Here is a 16,904-nt window from a genome sequence, read left to right as displayed (position 1 = left end):
CGGGCGCGTCGTCCACGCCTCCGCATCACTTGTGCTATTCCAATCCGCGCGGTCGCGTAAGCCATGCGACCGCGACACCGTGATTTCCTCTCTTCTGCGCGGTCGCGTGAGCCATGCGGCCGCGTCACTTCTCGCTGGTCATCTCCTTAATTTCTTGTGTTCCTTCCATTTTTGCAAGCTTCCTTTCCAATCTCCAATTCATTCATGCCCTATAAAGCCTGAAACACTTAACACACAGATCACGGCATCGAATGGAATAAAGGAGAATTAAAATACATAATTAAAAGTCTCTAGGAAGCAAGTTTTCAATCATGTAATAATTTTAGGAAGGAAATATAAATGCATGCTAATCATATGAATAAGTGGGTAAAGATCATGATAAAACCACACAATTAAACACATTATAAACCATAAAATAGTGGTTTATCAGGGGTTTAGGGTTTAGGGTTAGGGTTTAGGTTTTGGGTTCTGGGTTTAGTGTTTAGGGTTTAGGATTTACAGTGTATGGTTTAGGGTTTGGAGATTATGATTTGCGTTGAGTGTTTATGGTTTAGGGTTAAGGTGATAGGGTTTGTGGTTTAGGGTTTACGGTGTAGGGTTTATGGTTTAGGATTGAGGGTTTATGGTTTAGGGTTTATGCTTTGGAGTTTAGGGTTTAGGCTTTAGGGTTTGGGGTTTAAGGTTTAGGGTTTAGGGTTTAGCATTTAGCATTTAGTGTTGGGCTTTACGGTTTGTGGCTTAGGGTTTATGGGTTGTGATTTAGGGTTTAGGGTTTTGGGTGTAGGGTTTAGGGTTTAGGGTTAATCGTTTGGGGTTGAGAGCTTATGGTTTAGGGTCTCGGCTTTAGGTTTTATGGTTTTGGGTGTAGGGTTTAGGTTTTAGGGTTTAGGGTTAATGGTTTGGCATTGAGAGTTTATGGTTTAGGGTTTAGTGTTTATAGTTTAGGGTTTAGGCTTTAGGGTTTTTATTTTATGGTTTTGGGTGTAGGGTTTAGGGTTTATGGTTTCGGGTTGAGGGTTTATGGTTTAGGGTTTACAGTTTAGGGTTTGTGGTTTAGGGTTTAGGGTGTAGGGTTTATGGTTTAGGGTGTATGGTTTGGGGTTGATGGTTTATGGTTTAGGGTTTAGGGTTTATAGGATAGGGTTTAAGCTTTATGGTTCGTGGTTTATGGTTTAGGGTATAGGGTGTAGGGTTTAGGGTTTATGGTTTAGGGATGAAGGTTTATGGTTTTGGGTTTAGGCTTTAGAGTTTGTGGTTTAGGGTTTATGGTTTAGGATTTAGGCGTTAGGGTGTGTGGTTTAGGGTTTACGGTGTAGAGATTAGGGTTTCGGGCTTATGGTTTGGGTTTGAGGGTTTAAGGTTTAGGGTTTATAGTTTATAGTGTATTATTTAGGCTTTAGTGTTTGTGGTTTAGGATTTAGGCTTTAGGCTTTAGGCTTTAGGGTTTGTGGTGTAGGGTTTAGGGTTTAGACTTTAGGGTTTATGCTTTAGGGTTTAGGGTTTAAGGTTTAGGATTTAGGGTTTAGTGTTTAGGCTTTAGGGTTTGTGGTTTAGGGTTTAGTGTTTCGGGTTTAGGGTTTAGGCCTTCGGCCTTAGGCTCAAGGGTTTGTGGTTTAGGGTTTATGGTGTATGGTTTAGGGTTTATGGTTTGGGTTTAAGCATTTATGGTTTAGGGTTTAGGCTTTAGGGTTTGTGCTTTAGGGCTTAGGGTGTATGGTTTAGGGTTGAGGGTTTATAGTTTAAAGTTTAGACGAGTTTGTGGTTTAGGGTTTAGGATTTAGGGTTTAGGCTTTAGGTTTTAGGGTTTCAGGTTTAGGGTTTATGGTTTGGTGTTGAGGGTTTAGGGTTTAGGCTTTAGTGTTTGTGGTTTAGGGTTTAGGGTTTAGGGTTTAGATTTTATGGTTTAGGTCATGGTTTGGGGTTTAGGGTTTAGGTTTAGTGTTTAGGTTTAGGGTTTAAGGTTTAGTGTTTAGGATTTAGGATTTGGGGTGTATGGTTTAGGGTCTGGGGATTATGATTTGGGTTCAGTGTTTATGGTTTAGGGTTTATGCTTTAGGTTTTGTGGTTTAGGGTTTATGGTGTAGGGTTTAGGATTTAGGGTTTATGGTTTGGTGTTGAGGGTTTATGGTTTTGGGTTTAGCCTTTATAATTTAGTGTTTAGGCTTTAGTGTTTATGGTTTGGGGTTTAGGCTTTAGAGTTTAGGGTTTAGGATTTAGGGTTTGGGGTTTAGGGTTTAGGGTTTATGTTTTAGGTTTTATGGTTTAGGGTTTGTGGCTTTGGGTTTATGGGTTGTGATTTAGGGTTTAGGCTTTAAAGTTTATGGTTTAGGGTTTAGAGTTTAGGATTTAGGGTTTAGTATTTAAGGTTTATTGTTTAGGGTTTATTGTTTAGGGTTTATTGTTTAGGGTTTGGAGTTTTTGGTTTAGTGTTTACGATTTAGGGTTTAGGGTTTCGGGTTTAGGGTTTAGGGTTTAGAGTTTAATTTTGTGGGTTTATGGTTTAGGGTTTATGGTTTAGGCTTTAGGGTTTGTGGTTTAGGGTTTAGGGTTTAGGGTTTAATGTTTATGGTTTATGGTTTATGGTTTGGGGTTGATTGTTTATGATTTAGGGTTTAGGCTTTAGGATTTATGGTTTAGGGTTTAGGGTGTAGGGTTTAGGGTTTATTGTTTGGGTTGAGGGTTTAGGCTTTAGGCTTTAGGCTTTAGGGTTTGTGGTTAGGGTTTAGGGTGTAGGGTTTGTGGTTTAGGGTTTGGGGTTGACGGTTTATGGTTTATGCATTAGGATTTGTGGTTTAGGGTTTAGGGTGTAGGATTTAGGGTTTATGATTTGGGTTTGAGTGCTTATGGTTTAAGGTTTATGCTTTAGGGATTGTGGTTTAGTGTTTATGTTGTAGGGTTTAGGGTTTAGGATTTATTGTTTGGGGTTTAGGGTTGAGGGTTTATGGTTTGGCTTTATGGTTTATAGTTTAGAGTTTAGCTTTAACTGTTTATGGTTTAGGGTTTTGACATTAAGGTTTAGGGTTTATGCTTTAGGGTTTGGGGTTTAGGGTTTATGTTTTAGGGTTTATGGTTTATTGGTGGGCTTTAGGGTTTGTGGTTTTTGGTTTACGGTTTAGGGTTTAGTGTTTAGGGTTTAGGATTTTTGGTTTAGGGTTTATAGTTTTGATTTTAGGGTTTATGGTGTATGGTGTAGGGTTTAGGGTTTAAGGTTTATGGTTTATGGTTGAGGGTTTAGGGTTTAGGGTTTAGGCTTTAAGGTTTGTGGTTTATGGTTTGGGGTATAGGGTATAGGGTTTAGGGTTTAGCATTTATGTTTTGGTGTTTAGGGTTTAGTGTTGGGCTTTAGGATTTGTTGTTTATGGTTTTGGGTTTAGTGTTTAGGATTTAGAGTTTATGCCTTAGGCTTTAGGGATTGTGGTTTAGGGTTTATAGTGTAGATTTTAGGGTTTATGGTTTGGGTTTGAGGGTTTATGCTTTAGGGTTTAGGCTTTAGGGTTTGTGGTTTAGGGCTTAGGGTGTAGGGTTTAGGGTTTTAGGTTTATAGTTTGGGATTGAGGGTTTATGGTTTAAAGTTTAGACGAGTTTGTTGATTAGAGTTTAGTATTTATGGTTGGGCATTGAGGGTTTAAAGTTTAGGGCTTATGGTTTAGGGTTTATGGTTTAGGGTTTAGGCCTTAATGTTTGTGCTTTAGGGTTTATGGTATAAGGTTTTGGGTTTATGGTTTGTGTTGAGGGTTTATGGTTTAGGGTCTAGGCTTTAGGGTTTGTGGTTTTGGGTGTAGGATTTATGGTTTAGGGTTTATGGTATGGGGTTTAGGGTTTAGGGTTAGGGTTTAGGTTTAGCGTTCAGGGTTTAGTGTTTAGGGTTTAGGATTTAGGGTGTATGGTTTAGGGTTTGGAGATTATGATTTGGGTTGAGGGTTTATGGTTTAGGGTTAAGGCTATAGGGTTTGTGGTTTAGGGTTTATGGTGTAGGGTTTATGGTTTAGGGTTGAGGGTTTATGGTTTAGGCTTTAGGCTTTAGAGTTTAGGGTTTAGGATTTAGGGTTTGGGGTTTAGGGTTTAGGATTTAGGGTTTAGCGTTTAGCGTTTAGTGTTGGGCTTTACGGTTTGTGGCTTAGGGTTTATGGGTTGTGATTTAGGGTTTAGGGTTTAGGGTTAATGGTTTGGGGTTGATGGCTTATGGTTTAGCGTCTCGGCTTTAGGTTTTATGGTTTTGGGTGTAGGGTTTAGGTTTTAAGGTTTAGGGTTAATGGTTTAGGGTTTAGTGTTTATAGTTTAGGGTTTAGCCTTTAGGGTTTGTGTTTTATGGTTTTGGGTGTAGGATTTAGGGTTTAGGTTTTAGAGTTTATGGTTTAGAGTTTAGGGTTTAGAGTTTATTATTTGGGGTTCAGTGTTTATGGTTTAGGGTTTATGCTTTAGGGTTTGTGGTTTAGGGATTAGGGTGTAGCGTTTAGGGTTTAGGGTTTATGGTTTGGTGTTGACGGTTTATGGTTTAAGCTTTAGGGTTTATCGTTTAGTGTTTAGGCTTTAGTGTTTGTGGTTTATGGCTTAGGGTTTAGAGTTTAGGGTTTGGGATTGAGGATCTATGGTTTGGGGTTTATGCTTTATGTTTTGTGGTTTAGGGTATTGTGTTTAGGGTTTAGGGTTTATGGTTTGGGGTTGATGGTTTACTGTTTAGGGTTTAGGCTTTATGGTTCGTGGTTTAGGATTTATGATTTGGGGTTTAGGGTTTAGGGTTTAAGGTTTATAGTTTAGCGTTTATGGTTTAGGGTTTGTGGTTTAAGGTTTAGGGTGTAGGGTGTAGGGTGTAGCGTTTATGGTTTATGATTTGGGGTTAATAGTTTATGGTTTAGGGTTTATGGTTTATGGCTTAGGGCTTATGGTTTAGGTTTAAGTTTTAGGTTTTATTCTTTAGGGTTTGGGTTTTAGTGTTTAGGGTTTAGGGTTTAAGGTTTATGGTTTAGGGTTTATGGTTTATGATTTAGGGATGACAATTTATGTTTTAGGGTTTAGTCTTTACGATTTGTGGTTTAGCGTGTAGGGTTTAGGGTTTATAGTTTAGGGTTTAGGCTTTGTGGGTTTAGGGTTTGTGGTTTGTGGTTAAGGGTTTAGTGTGTAGGGTGTCAGGTTTAGGGTTTAGGGTTTATGATTTGGGGTCGATGGTTTATTGTTTAGTGTTTGTGATTTAGGGTTTAGTGTGTACGGTTTATGGTTTAGGGTTTCTGGTTTCGGGTTGAGGGTTTATGGATTAGGGTTTAGGGTGTAGGGTTTATGGTTTAGGGTGTATGGTTTGGGGTTGAGGGTTTTTGGTTTAGGGTTTATGGTTTATAGGTTAGGGTTTAAGCTTTATGGTTCGTGGTTTATGGTTTAGGGTGTAGGGTGTATGGTTTAGGGTTTATGGTTTAGGGATGAGGGTTTATGGTTTTGGGTTTTGGCTTTAGAGTTTGTGGTTTAGGGCTTAGGGTGTAAGGTTTACGGTTTATGGTTTAGGATTTAGGCATTAGGGTATGTGGTTTAGGGTTTACGGTGTAGGGATTAGGGTTTAGGGCTTATGGTTTGGGTTTGAGGGTTTATGGTTTAGGGTTTATAGTTTATAGTGTAGAATTTAGGCTTTTGTGTTTGTGGTTTAGGGTTTTGGCTTTAGGGTTTAGGCTTTAGGATTTGTGGTTTAGGGTTTAGGGTTTAGACTTTAGGGTTTAGGCTTTAGGGTTTAAGGTTTAAATTTTAGGATTTAGGGTTTAGTGTTTAGTGTTTCGGCTTTAGGGTTTATGATTTAGGGTTTAGTGTTTAGGGTTTAGGGTTTATGACTTAGGCTTTAGGGTTTGTGGTTTAGGGTTTATGGTGTAGGGTTTACTGTTTATGGTTTGTGGTTTAGGGCATAGGATGTAGGGTTTAGGGTTGAGGGTTTATGGTTTATAGTTTAGGGTTTAGCTTTAAGTGTTTATGGTTTAGGGTTTTGACATTAAGGCTTAGGGTTTATGCTTTAGGGTTTGGGGTTTAGGGTTTATGTTTAAGGGTTTAGGGTTTATGGTTTAGTGTTGGGCTTTAGGTTTTGTGGTTTATGGTTTACGATTTAGGGTTTAGTGTTGTGTTTAGGGTTTAGGATTTTTGGTTTAGGCTTTATAGTTTTGATTTTATTATTTAGGGTGTATGGTGTAGGGTTTAGGGTTTAGGGTTTATGGTTTAGGGTTGATGGTTTATGGTTTAGGGTTTAAGGTTTGGGGTTTATGGTTTGGGGTGTGGGGTTTAGGGTTTAGCGTTTTTGTTTTTGCGTTTAGGGTTGGGTGTTGGGCTTTAGGATTTGTTGTTTATGGTTTAGGGTTTATTGTTTAGGGTTTAGAGTTTATGCCTTAGGCTTTAGGGATTGTGATTTGGGGTTTGTAGTGTAGGATTTAGGGTTTATGGTTTGGGTTTGATGGTTTATGCTTTAGGGTTTAGGCTTTAGGATTTGTTGTTTAGGGCTTAGGGTGTAGGGTTTAGGGTTTTGGGTTTATGGTTTGGGATTGAGTGTTTATGGTTTAAGGTTTAGACAAGTTTGTGGTTTAGAGTTTAGGGTTTATGGTTTGGCATTGAGGGTTTAGAGTAGGGCCTAGGGTTTATGGTTTATGGTTTAGGGTTTAGGCCTTAGTGTTTGTGCTTTAGGGTTTATGGTATAGGGTTTAGGGTTTATGGTTTGTGTTGAGGGTTTATGGTTTAGGATCTAGGCTTTAGGGTTTGTAGTTTTGGGTGTAGGATTTATGGTTTAGGGTTTATGTTATGGCGTTTAGGGTTTAGGGTTAGGGTTTAGGTTTTGGGTTCAGGGTTTAGTGTTTATGGTTTAGTATTTAGGGTGTATGGTTTAGGGTTTGGAGATTATGATTTGCATTGAGGGTTTATGGTTTAGGGTTAAGGCGATAGGGTTTATGGTTTAGGGTTTACGGTTTAGGGTTTATGGTTTAGGGTTTATGCTTTGGAGTTTAGGGTTTAGGCTTTAGGGTTTGGGGTTTAGGGTTTAGGGTTTATGGTTTAGCGTTTAGCATTTAGTGTTGGGCTTTACGGTTTGTGGCTTAGGGTTTATGGGTTGTGATTTAGGGTTTAGGGTTTCGGGTGTAGGGTTTAGGGTTTAGGGTTAATGGTTTGGAGTTGAGGGCTTATGGTTTAGGGTCTCGGCTTTAGGTTTTATGGTTTTGGGTGTAGGGTTTAGGTTTTAGTGTTTAGGGTTAATGGTTTGGCATTTAGGGTTTATGGTTTAGGGTTTAGTGTTTATAGTTTAGGGTTTAGGCTTTAGGATTTGTGTTTTATGGTTTTGGGTGTAGGGTTTAGGGTTTAGGGTTTATAGTTTCATGTTGAATGTTTATGGTTTAGGGTTTTGGCTTTAGGGTTTATGGTTTCGTGTTGAATGTTTACGGTTTAGGGTTGAGGGCTTAATGTTTTGGGATTAGGCTTTAGGATTTGTGGTTTAAGGTTTAGGGATTATGGTTTGGGTCTAGGGTTGAGGGTTTATGATTTATAGTTTAGATTTTAGGCTTTAGTGTTTGTAGTTTAGGGTTTAGACTTTAGGGTTTAGGCTTTAGGGTTTGTGTTTTAGGGTTCAAGGTTTAGGCTTTAGGCTTTAGGGTTTAGGGTTTAATGTTTAGTGTTCAGTGTTTGGGCTTTAGGGTTTAGTGTTTATGGCTTAGGGTTTATGCTTTAGGCTTTATAGTTTGTGGTTTAGGATTTAGGGGGTAGGGTTTAGGGTTTAGGGTTTATGGTTTGGGTTTGAGGGTTTACAGTTTAGTGTTTATGCTTTAGGGTTTGTTCTTTAGGGTTTAGAGTTTATGGTTTGGGGTTAAGGGCTTATGGTTTAGGGTCTCGGCTTTAGGTTTTGTGGGTTAGGGTGTCGGATTTAGGTTTTAGGTTTTAGAGTTTATGGTTTGGCATTGATGGTTTATGGTTTAGGGTTTAATGTTTATAGTTTAGGGTTTAGGCTTTAGGGTTTGTGTTTTACGGTTTTGGGTGTAAGGTTTAGGGTTTAGGATTTATGGTTTCGTGTTGAATTTTTATGGTTTAGGGTTTTGGCTTTAGGGTTTGTGGTTTAGGGTTTATGATTTAGGGTGTAGGGTTTAGGGTTTATGGTTTAGGGTTGAGGGTTTTTGGTTTAGGTTTTAGGGTTTATTGGTTAGGATTTAGGCTTTATGGTTCATGGTTTATGGATTAGGGTGTAGGGTGTAGGGTTTAGGGTTTATGGTTTAGGGTTAAGGGTTTATTGTTTTGGGGTTAGGCTTTAGGGTTTCTGGTTTAGGGTTTAGAGATTATGGTTTAGGTTTAGGGTTGAGGGTTTATGCTTTATAGTTTAGAGTTTAGGTTTTAGTGTTTGAGGTTTACGGTTTAGACTTTATGGTTTAGGCTTTAGGGTTTAGGGTTTATGGTTCAGGGTTTAGGCTTTATTATTTAGGGTTTAGGGTTTGGGGTTTAGTGTTCAGTGTTTGGGCTTTAGGGTTTAGTGTTTAGGGTTTAGGCTTTAGGCTTTATGGTTTGTGGTTTAGGGTTTAGGGTTTAGGGTTATTGGTTTAGGTTTGAAGGTTTACAGTTTAGGGTTTTTGCTTTATGGTTTGTGGTTTAGGGTTCGTGTGTAGGGTTTAGAGTTTATGGTTTAGGGTTTAGGGTTTAGAGTTTATGATTTGGGGTTCAGTGTTTATGGTTTAGGATTTATGATTTATGGTTTGTGGTTTAGGGATTAGGGTGTAGCGTTTAGGGTTTAAGGTTTATGGTTTGGTGTTGATGGTTTATGGTTTAGGGTTTATAGTTTAGTGTTTAGGCTTTAGTGTTTGTGGTTTACGGCTTAGGCTTTAGAGTTTTGGGTTTGGGGTTGAGGGTCTATGGTTTGGGGTTTATGCTTTATGTTTTGTGGTTTAGGGTATTGTGTTTAGGGTTTAGGGTTTATGGTTTGGGGTTGATGGTTTATAGTTTAGAGTTTAGGCTTTATGGTTCGTGGTTTAGGGTTTATGGTTTGGGGTTTATGGTTTATGGTTTAGGGTTTAGGGTTTATAGTTTAGCGTTTATGGTTTAGGGTTTATGGTTTAAGGTTTAGGGTGTAGGGTGTAGCATTTAGGGTTTATGATTTGGGGTTAATGGTTTATGGTTTAGGGTTTATGGTTTATGGCTTAGGGCTTATGGTTTAGGTTTAAGTTTTAGGTTTTATTCTTTAGGGTTTGGGGTTTAGTGTTTAGGGTTTAGGGTTTAAGGTTTAAGGTTTAGGGTTTATGGTTTATAATTTAGGGTTGACGGTTTATGTGTTAGTGTTTAGTCTTTAGGGTTTGTGGTTTAGCCTGTAAGGTTTAGGGTTTATAGTTTAGGGTTTAGGGTTTAGGCTTTAGGATTTGTGGTTAAGGGTTTAGTGTGTAGGGTGTCAGGTTTAGGGTTTAGGGTTTAGGGTTTATGATTTGGGGGTTGAGGGTTTATTGTTTAGTGTTTGTGATTTAGGGTTTAGGGTGTATGGTTTATGGTCTAGGGTTTATGGTTTCAGCTTGAGGGTTTATGGATTAGGGTTTAGGGTGTAGGGTTTATGGTTTAGGGTGTATGGTTTGGGGTTGAGGGTTTATTGTTTAGGGTTTAGGGTTTATAGGTTATGGTTTAAGCTTTATGGTTCGTGGTTTATGGTTTAGGGTGTAGGGTGTAGGGTTTAGGGTTTATGGTTTAGGGATGAGGATTTAAGGTTTTGGGTTTAGGCTTTAGAGTTTGTGGTTTAGGGCTTAGGGTGTAAGGTTTACGGTTTATGGTTTAGGATTTAGGGATTAGGGTATGTGGTTTAGGGTTTACGTTGTAGGGATTAGGGTTTAGGGATTATGGTTTGGGTTTGAGGGTTTATGGTTTAGGGTTTGTAGTTTATAGTGTAGAATTTAGGCTTTGGTGTTTGTGGTTTAGTGTTTAGGCTTTAGGGTTTATGCTTTAAGATTTGTGGTTTAGTGTTTAGGGTTTAGACTTTAGGGTTTAGGCTTTAGGGTTTAGGGTTTAAGGTTTAGGATTTAGGGTTTAGTGTTTGAGCTTTAGGGTTTGTGGTTTAGGGTTTAGTGTTTAGGGTTTATGGTTTATGACTTAGGCTATAGGGTTTGTGGTTTAGGGTTTATGGTGTAGGGTTTAGTGTTTATGGTTTGTGGTTTAGGGCTTAGGATGTAGGGTTTAGGGTTGAGGGTTTATGGTTTAGGGTTTATGGGTTATAGTTTAGGGTTTAGCTTTAAGTGTTTGTGGTTTAGGGTTTTGACATCAAGGTTTAGGGTTTATACTTTAGGGTTTGGGGTTTAGGGTTTATGTTTAAGGGTTTAGGGTTTATGGTTTAGTGTTGGGCTTTAGGTTTTGTGGTTTATGGTTTACGGATTAGGGTTTAGTGTTTAGTGTTTAGGGTTTAGGATTTTTGGTTTAGGGTTTATAGTTTTGATTTTAGGGTTTAGGGTGTATGGTGTAGGGTTTAGGGTTTATGTTTTATGGTTTAGGGTTGAGGGTTTACGGTTTAGGGTTTAGGCTTTAAGGTTTGTGGTTTATGGTTTGGGGTGTGGGGTTTAGGGTTTAGCGTTTATGTTTTTGCGTTTAGGGTTGGGTGTTGGGCTTTAGGATTTGTTGTTTATGGTTTAGTGTTTAGTGTTTAGGGTTTAGGGTTTATGCCTTAGGCTTTAGGGATTGTGGTTTAGGGTTTATAGTGTAGGGTTTTGGGTTTATGGTTTGGGTTTGATGGTTTAAGCTTTAGGGTTTTGGCTTTAGGATTTGTGATTTAGGGCTTAGGGTGTAGGGTTTAGGGTTTTGGGTTTATGGTTTGGGATTGAGGGTTTATGGTTTAAGGTTTAGACGAGTTTGTGGTTTAGAGTTTAGGGTTTATGGTTTGGCGTTGAGGGTTTAGAGTTTAGTGCTTAGGGTTTAGGGTTTATGGTTTAGGGTTTAGGCCTTAGTGTTTGTGCTTTAGGGTTTATGGTATAGGGTTTAGGGTTTATGGTTTGTGTTGAGGGTTTATGGTTTAGGATCTAGGCTTTAGGGTTTGTAGTTTTGGGTGTAGGATTTATGGTTTAGGGTTTATGGTATAGCATTTAGGGTTTAGGGTTAGGGTTTAGGTTTTGGGTTTAGGGTTTAGTGTTTAGGGTTTAGTATTTAGGGTGTATGGTTTAGGGTTTGGAGATTATGATTTGCGTTGAAGATTTATGGTTTAGGGTTAAGGCGATAGGGTTTGTGGTTTAGGGTTTACGGTGTAGGGTTTATGGTTTAGGGTTGAGGGTTTATGGTTTAGGGTTTATGCTTTGGAATTTCGGGTTTAGGCTTTAGGGTTTGGGGTTTAGGGTTTAGGGTTTAGGGTTTAGCGTTTATCATTTAGTGTTGGGCTTTACGGTTTGTGGCTTAGGGTTTATGGGTTGTGATTTAGTGTTTAGGGTTTCGGGTTTAGGGTTTAAGGTTTAGGGTTAATGGTTTGGAGTTGAGGGCTTATGGTTTAGGGTCTCGACTTTAGGTTTTATGGTTTTGGGTGTAGGGTTTAGGTTTTAGGGTTTAGGGTTAATGGTTTGGCATTGAGGGTTTTTGGTTTAGGGTTTAGTGTTTATAGTTTAGGATTTAGGCTTTAGGGTTTGTGTTTTATGGTTTTGGGTGTAGGGTTTAGGGTTTAGGGTTTATGGTTTCGTGTTGAATGTTTATGGTTTAGGGTTTTGGCTTTAGGGTTTACGGTTTCGTGTTGAATGTTTACGGTTTAGGGTTGAGGGCTTAATGTTTTGGGTTTAGGCTTTAGGGTTTGTGGTTTAAGGTTTAGGGATTATGGTTTGGGTCTAGGGTTGAGGGTTTATGATTTATAGTTTAGATTTTAGGCTTTAGTGTTTGTGGTTTAGGGTTTAGACTTTAGGGTTTAGGCTTTAGGGTTTGTGTTTTAGGGTTCAAGGTTTAGGCTTTAGGCTTTAGGGTTTAGGGTTTAAGGTTTAGTGTTCAGTGTTTGGGCTTTAGAGTTTAGTGTTTAGGGTTTAGGGTTTATGCTTCAGGCTTTATGGTTTGTGGTTTAGGGTTTAAGGGGTAGGGTTTAGGGTTTATGTTTTGGGTTTGAGGGTTTACAGTTTAGTGTTTATGCTTTAGGGTTTGTTCTTTAGTGTTTAGGGTTTATGGTTTGGGGTTGAGGGCTTATGGTTTAGGGTCTCGGCTTTAGGTTTTGGGGTTTAGGGTGTCGAATTTAGGTTTTAGGGTTTAGAGTTTATGGTTTGGCATTGAGGGTTTATGGTTTAGGGTTTAATGTTTATAGTTTAGGGTTTAGGCTTCAGGGTTTGTGTTTTACGGTTTTGGGTGGAAGGTTTAGGGTTTAGGATTTATGATTTCGTGTTGAATTTTTATGGTTTAGGTTTTTGGCTTTAGGGTTTGTGGTTTAGGGTTTATGATTTAGGGTGTAGGGTTTAGGGTTTATGGTTTAGGGTTGAGGGTTTATGGTTTAGGTTTTAGGGTTTATTAGTTAGGATTTAGGCTTTATGGTTCATGGTTTGTGGATTAGGGTGTAGGTTGTAGGGTTTAGGGTTTATGGTTTAGGGTTGAGGGTTTATTATTTTGGGATTAGGCTTTAGGGTTTCTGGTTTAGGGTTTAGGGGTTATGGTTTAAGTTTAGGGTTGAGGGTTTATGCTTTATAGTTTAGAGTTTAGGCTTTAGTGTTTGAGGATTATGGTTTAAACTTTATGGTTTAGGCTTTAGGGTTTGGGGTTTGGGGTTCAGGGTTTAGGCTTTAGCGTTTGGCGTTTAGGGTTTAGGGTTTAGTGTTCAGTGTTTGGGCTTTAGGGTTAAGTGTTTAGCGTTTAGGCTTTAGGCTTTAGGCTTTATGGTTTGTGGTTTATGGTTTAGGGTGTAACGTTTAGGGTTTAGGGTTAATGGTTTGGTTTTGTGGTTTAGGGTTCGTGTGTAGTGTTTAGCATTTAGGGTTAATAGTTTGGGGTTGAAGGCTTATGATTTAGGGTCTCGGCTTTAGGTTTTGTGGTTTTGGGTGTAGGGTTTATGTTTTATGGTTTAGGGTTTATGGTTTGGCATCGAGGGTTTTTGGTTTAGGGTTTAGTGTTTATAGTTTAGGGTTTAGGCTTTAGGGTTGGGTTTTATGGTTTAGGGTTTAGGGTATATGGTTTCGTGTTGAATGTTTATGGATTAGGGTTTTGGCTTTAGGGTTTTCAAGTTTAGGGTTTATGATTTAGGGTGTAGGGTTTAGGGTTTATGGTTTAGGGTTGAGGGTTTATGGTTTAGGGCTTGGGTTTATAGGTTAGGATTTAGGCTTTATGGTTCGTGGTTTATGGATTAGGGTGCAGGGCATAGGGTTTAGGGTTTATGGTTTAGGGTTGAGGGTTTATTATTTTGGGATTAGGCTTTAGGGTTTTTGGTTTAGGGTTTATGGATTATGGTTTGGGTTTAGGATTGAGGGTTTATGCTTTGTAGTTTAGAGTTTAGGCCTTAGTGTTTGATGTTTAGACTTTAGGGTTTAGGGTTTAGTGTTTGTGGTTTAGGGTTTAGCGTTTAGGCTTTAGGGTTTAGTGTTTAGAGTTTTGGGTTTAGGGTTTAGTGTTTAGTGTTTGGGCTATGGTTTGTGGTTTAGGGTTTAGGGTGTAGGGTTTAGGGTTTAGGGTTTATGGTTTGGGTTTGAGGGTTTATAGTTTAAGGTTTATGCTTTAGGGTTTGTGGTTTATGATTTCAGGTGTAGGGTTTAGGGTTTAGGGTTAATGGTTTGGGGTTGAGGGCTTATGGTTTAGGGTCTCGGCTTTAGGTTTTACGATTTAGGGTGTAGGGTTTAGGTTTTAGGGTTTAGGGTTTATGGTTTGGGGTTGAGGATTTATGGTTTAGGGTTTACGGTGTACGGTTTATAATTTGGGGTTGATTGTCTATGGTTTAGGGTTTAGGTTTTACGGTTTGTGGTTTAGGGTTTAGGGTGTAGGGTTTAGGGTTTAAGGTTTAAGGTTTATTGTTTAGGGTTTATACTTTAGGGCTTATGGTTTAGGCTTTAGGGTTTGGGATTTAGGGTTTAAGGTTTAAGTTTTAGGGTTTATGGTTTAGGGATTAGTGTTTAGGCTTTAGGGTTTGAGGCTTAGGGTTTATGGGTTGTGATTTAGGGTTTAGGCTTTAGAGTTTATGGTTTAGGATTTAGGGTTTAGGATTTAGGGTTTATAGTTTAGGGTTTGTGGTTTAGGCCGTATGATGTATGGTTTAGGGTTTAGGGTTTAGGATTTTTAGTTTGGGGTTGAGGGTTTATGGTTTAAGGTTTAGTGTTTTTAGTTTAGTGTTTAGGCTTTAGGGTCTGTGTTTTATGGTTTTGGGTGTAGGGTTTAGGGTTTCGGGTTTATATTTTTGAGTTGAGGGTTTATGGTTTAGGGTTTAGGCTTTAGGCTTTAGGGTTTGTGGTTTAAGGTTTAGTGTGTAGGGGTTAGGGTTTAGGGTTTATAGTTTGGGTTTGAGTGTTTATGGTTTAGGGTTTAGGGTTTATAGGTTAGGGTTTAGGCTTTATGGTTCGTGGTTTATGGTTTAGGGTGTAGGGTGTAGGGTTTAGGGTTTATTGTTTAGGGTTGAGGGTTTATTGTTTTGGGATTCGGCTTTAGTGTTTGTGGTTTAGGGTTTAGGGATTATGGTTTGGGTTTAGGGTTGAGGGTTTATGCTTTATAGTTTAGAGTTTAGGCTTTAGTGTTTGTGGTTTAGGGTTTAGACATTAGGGTTTAGGCTTTAGGGTTTTGGGGTTTAGGGTTCAGGGTTTAGGCTTTAGGCTTTAGGCTTTAGGCTTTAGGCTTTAGGCTTTAGGCTTTAGTGTTCAGTGTTTGGGCTTTAGAGTTTAGTGTTTAGGATTTAGGGTTAATGCTTCAGGCTTTATGGTTTGTGGTTTATGGTTTAGGGGGTAGGGTTTAGAGTTTAGGGTTTATGGTTTGGGTTTGAGGGTTTACAGTTTAGTGTTTATGCTTTAGGGTTTGTTCTTTAGGGTTTAGGGTTTATGGTTTGGGGTTGAGGGCTTATGGTTTCGGGTCTCGGCTTTAGGTTTTGGGGTTTAGGGTGTCGAATTTAGGTTTTAGGGTTTAGAGTTTATGGTTTGGCATTCAGGGTTTATGGTTTAGGGTTTAATATTTATAGTTTAGGGTTTAGGCTTTAGGGTGTGTTTTACGATTTTGGGTGTAAGTTTTAGGGTTTAGGATTTATGGTTTCGTGTTGAATTTTTATGGTTTAGGGTTTTGGCTTTAGGGTTTGTGGTTTAGGGTTTTTGATTTAGGGTGTAGGGTTTATGGTTTATGGTTTAGGGTTGAGGGTTTATGGTTTAGGTTTTAGGGGTTATTAGTTAGGATTTAGGCTTTATGGTTCGTGGTTTATGGATTAGGGTGTAGGTTGTAGGGTTTAGTGTTTATGGTTTAGGGTTGAGGGTTTATTATTTTGGGATTAGGATTTAGGGTTTCTGGTTTAGAGTTTAGGGGTTATGGTTTAAGTTTAGGGTTGAGGGTTTATGCTTTATAGTTTAGAGTTTAGGCTTTAGTGTTTGAGGATTATGGTTTAAACTTTATGGTTTAGGCTTTAGGGTTTGGGGTTTGGGGTTCAGGGTTTAGGCTTTAGCGTTTGGCGTTTAGGGTTTAGTGTTCAGTGTTTGGGCTTTAGGGTTAAGTGTTTAGGGTTTAGGCTTTAGGCTTTAGGCTTTATGGTTTGTGGTTTATGGTTTAGGGTGTAATGTTTAGGGTTTAGGGTTAATGGTTTGGGTTTGAGGGTTTACGGTTTAGGGTTTACGCTTTAGGGTTTGTGGTTTAGGGTTCGTGTGTAGTGTTTAGCGTTTAGGGTTAATAGTGTGGGGTTGAAGGCTTATGATTTAGGGTCTCGGCTTTAGGTTTTGTGGTTTTGGGTGTAGGGTTTATGTTTTATGGTTTAGGGTTTATGGTTTGGCATTGAGGGTTTTTGGTTTAGGGTTTAGTGTTTATAGTTTAGGGTTTAGGCTTTAGGGTTGGGTTTTATGGTTTTGGGTATAGGGTTTAGGGTTTAGGGTATATGGTTTCGTGTTGAATGTTTATGGATTAGGGTTTTGGCTTTAGGGTTTTCAAGTTTAGGGTTTAGGATTTAGGGTGTAGGGTTTAGGGTTTATGGTTTAGGGTTGAGGGTTTATGGTTTAGGGCTTGGGTTTATAGGTTAGGATTTAGGCTTTATGGTTCGTGGTTTATGGATTAGGGTGCAGGGCGTAGGGTTTAGGGTTTATGGTTTAGTGTTGAGGGTTTATTATTTTGGGATTAGGCTTTAGGGTTTTTGGTTTAGGGTTTATGGATTATGGTTTGGGTTTAGGATTGAGGGTTTATGCTTTGTAGTTTAGAGTTTAGGCCTTAGTGTTTGATGTTTAGACTTTAGGATTTAGGCTTTAGTGTTTGTGGTTTAGGGTTTAGCGTTTAGGCTTTAGGGTTTAGGGTTTAGAGTTTTGGGTTTAGGGTTTAGTGTTTAGTGTTTGGGCTTTAGGGTTTAGTGTTTATGGTTTAGGGTTTATGCTTTAGGCTGTATGGTTTGTGGTTTAGGGTTTAGGGTGTAGCGTTTAGGGTTTATGGTTTAGGTTTGAGGGTTTATAGTTTAAGGTTTATGCTTTAGGGTTTGTGGTTTATGATTTCAGGTGTAGGGTTTAGGGTTTAGGGTTTATTGTTTAGGGTTGAGGGTTTATTGTTTTGGGATTAGGCTTTAGTGTTTGTGGTTTAGGGTTTAGGGATTATAGTTTGGGTTTAGGGTTTAGGGTTTATGCTTTATAGTTTAGAGTTTAGGCTTTAGTGTTTGTAGTTTAGGGTTTAGACATTAGGGTTTAGGCTTTAGGGTTTTGGGGTTTAGGGTTCAGGGTTTAGGCTTTAGGCTTTAGGCTTTAGGCTTTAGGCTTTAGGGTTTAGGGTTTAGTGTTCAAGGTTTGGGCTGTAGAGTTTAGTTTTTAGGGTTTAGGGTTTATGCTTCAGGCTTTATGGTTTGTGGTTTATGG

This window comes from Arachis ipaensis, chromosome B9, assembly GCF_059453495.1.
Source record: "Arachis ipaensis isolate K30076 ecotype BB chromosome B9, ASM5945349v1, whole genome shotgun sequence".
Lineage (NCBI taxonomy): Eukaryota > Viridiplantae > Streptophyta > Magnoliopsida > Fabales > Fabaceae > Arachis > Arachis ipaensis.
Note: the sequence above shows the minus strand (reverse complement) of the source record.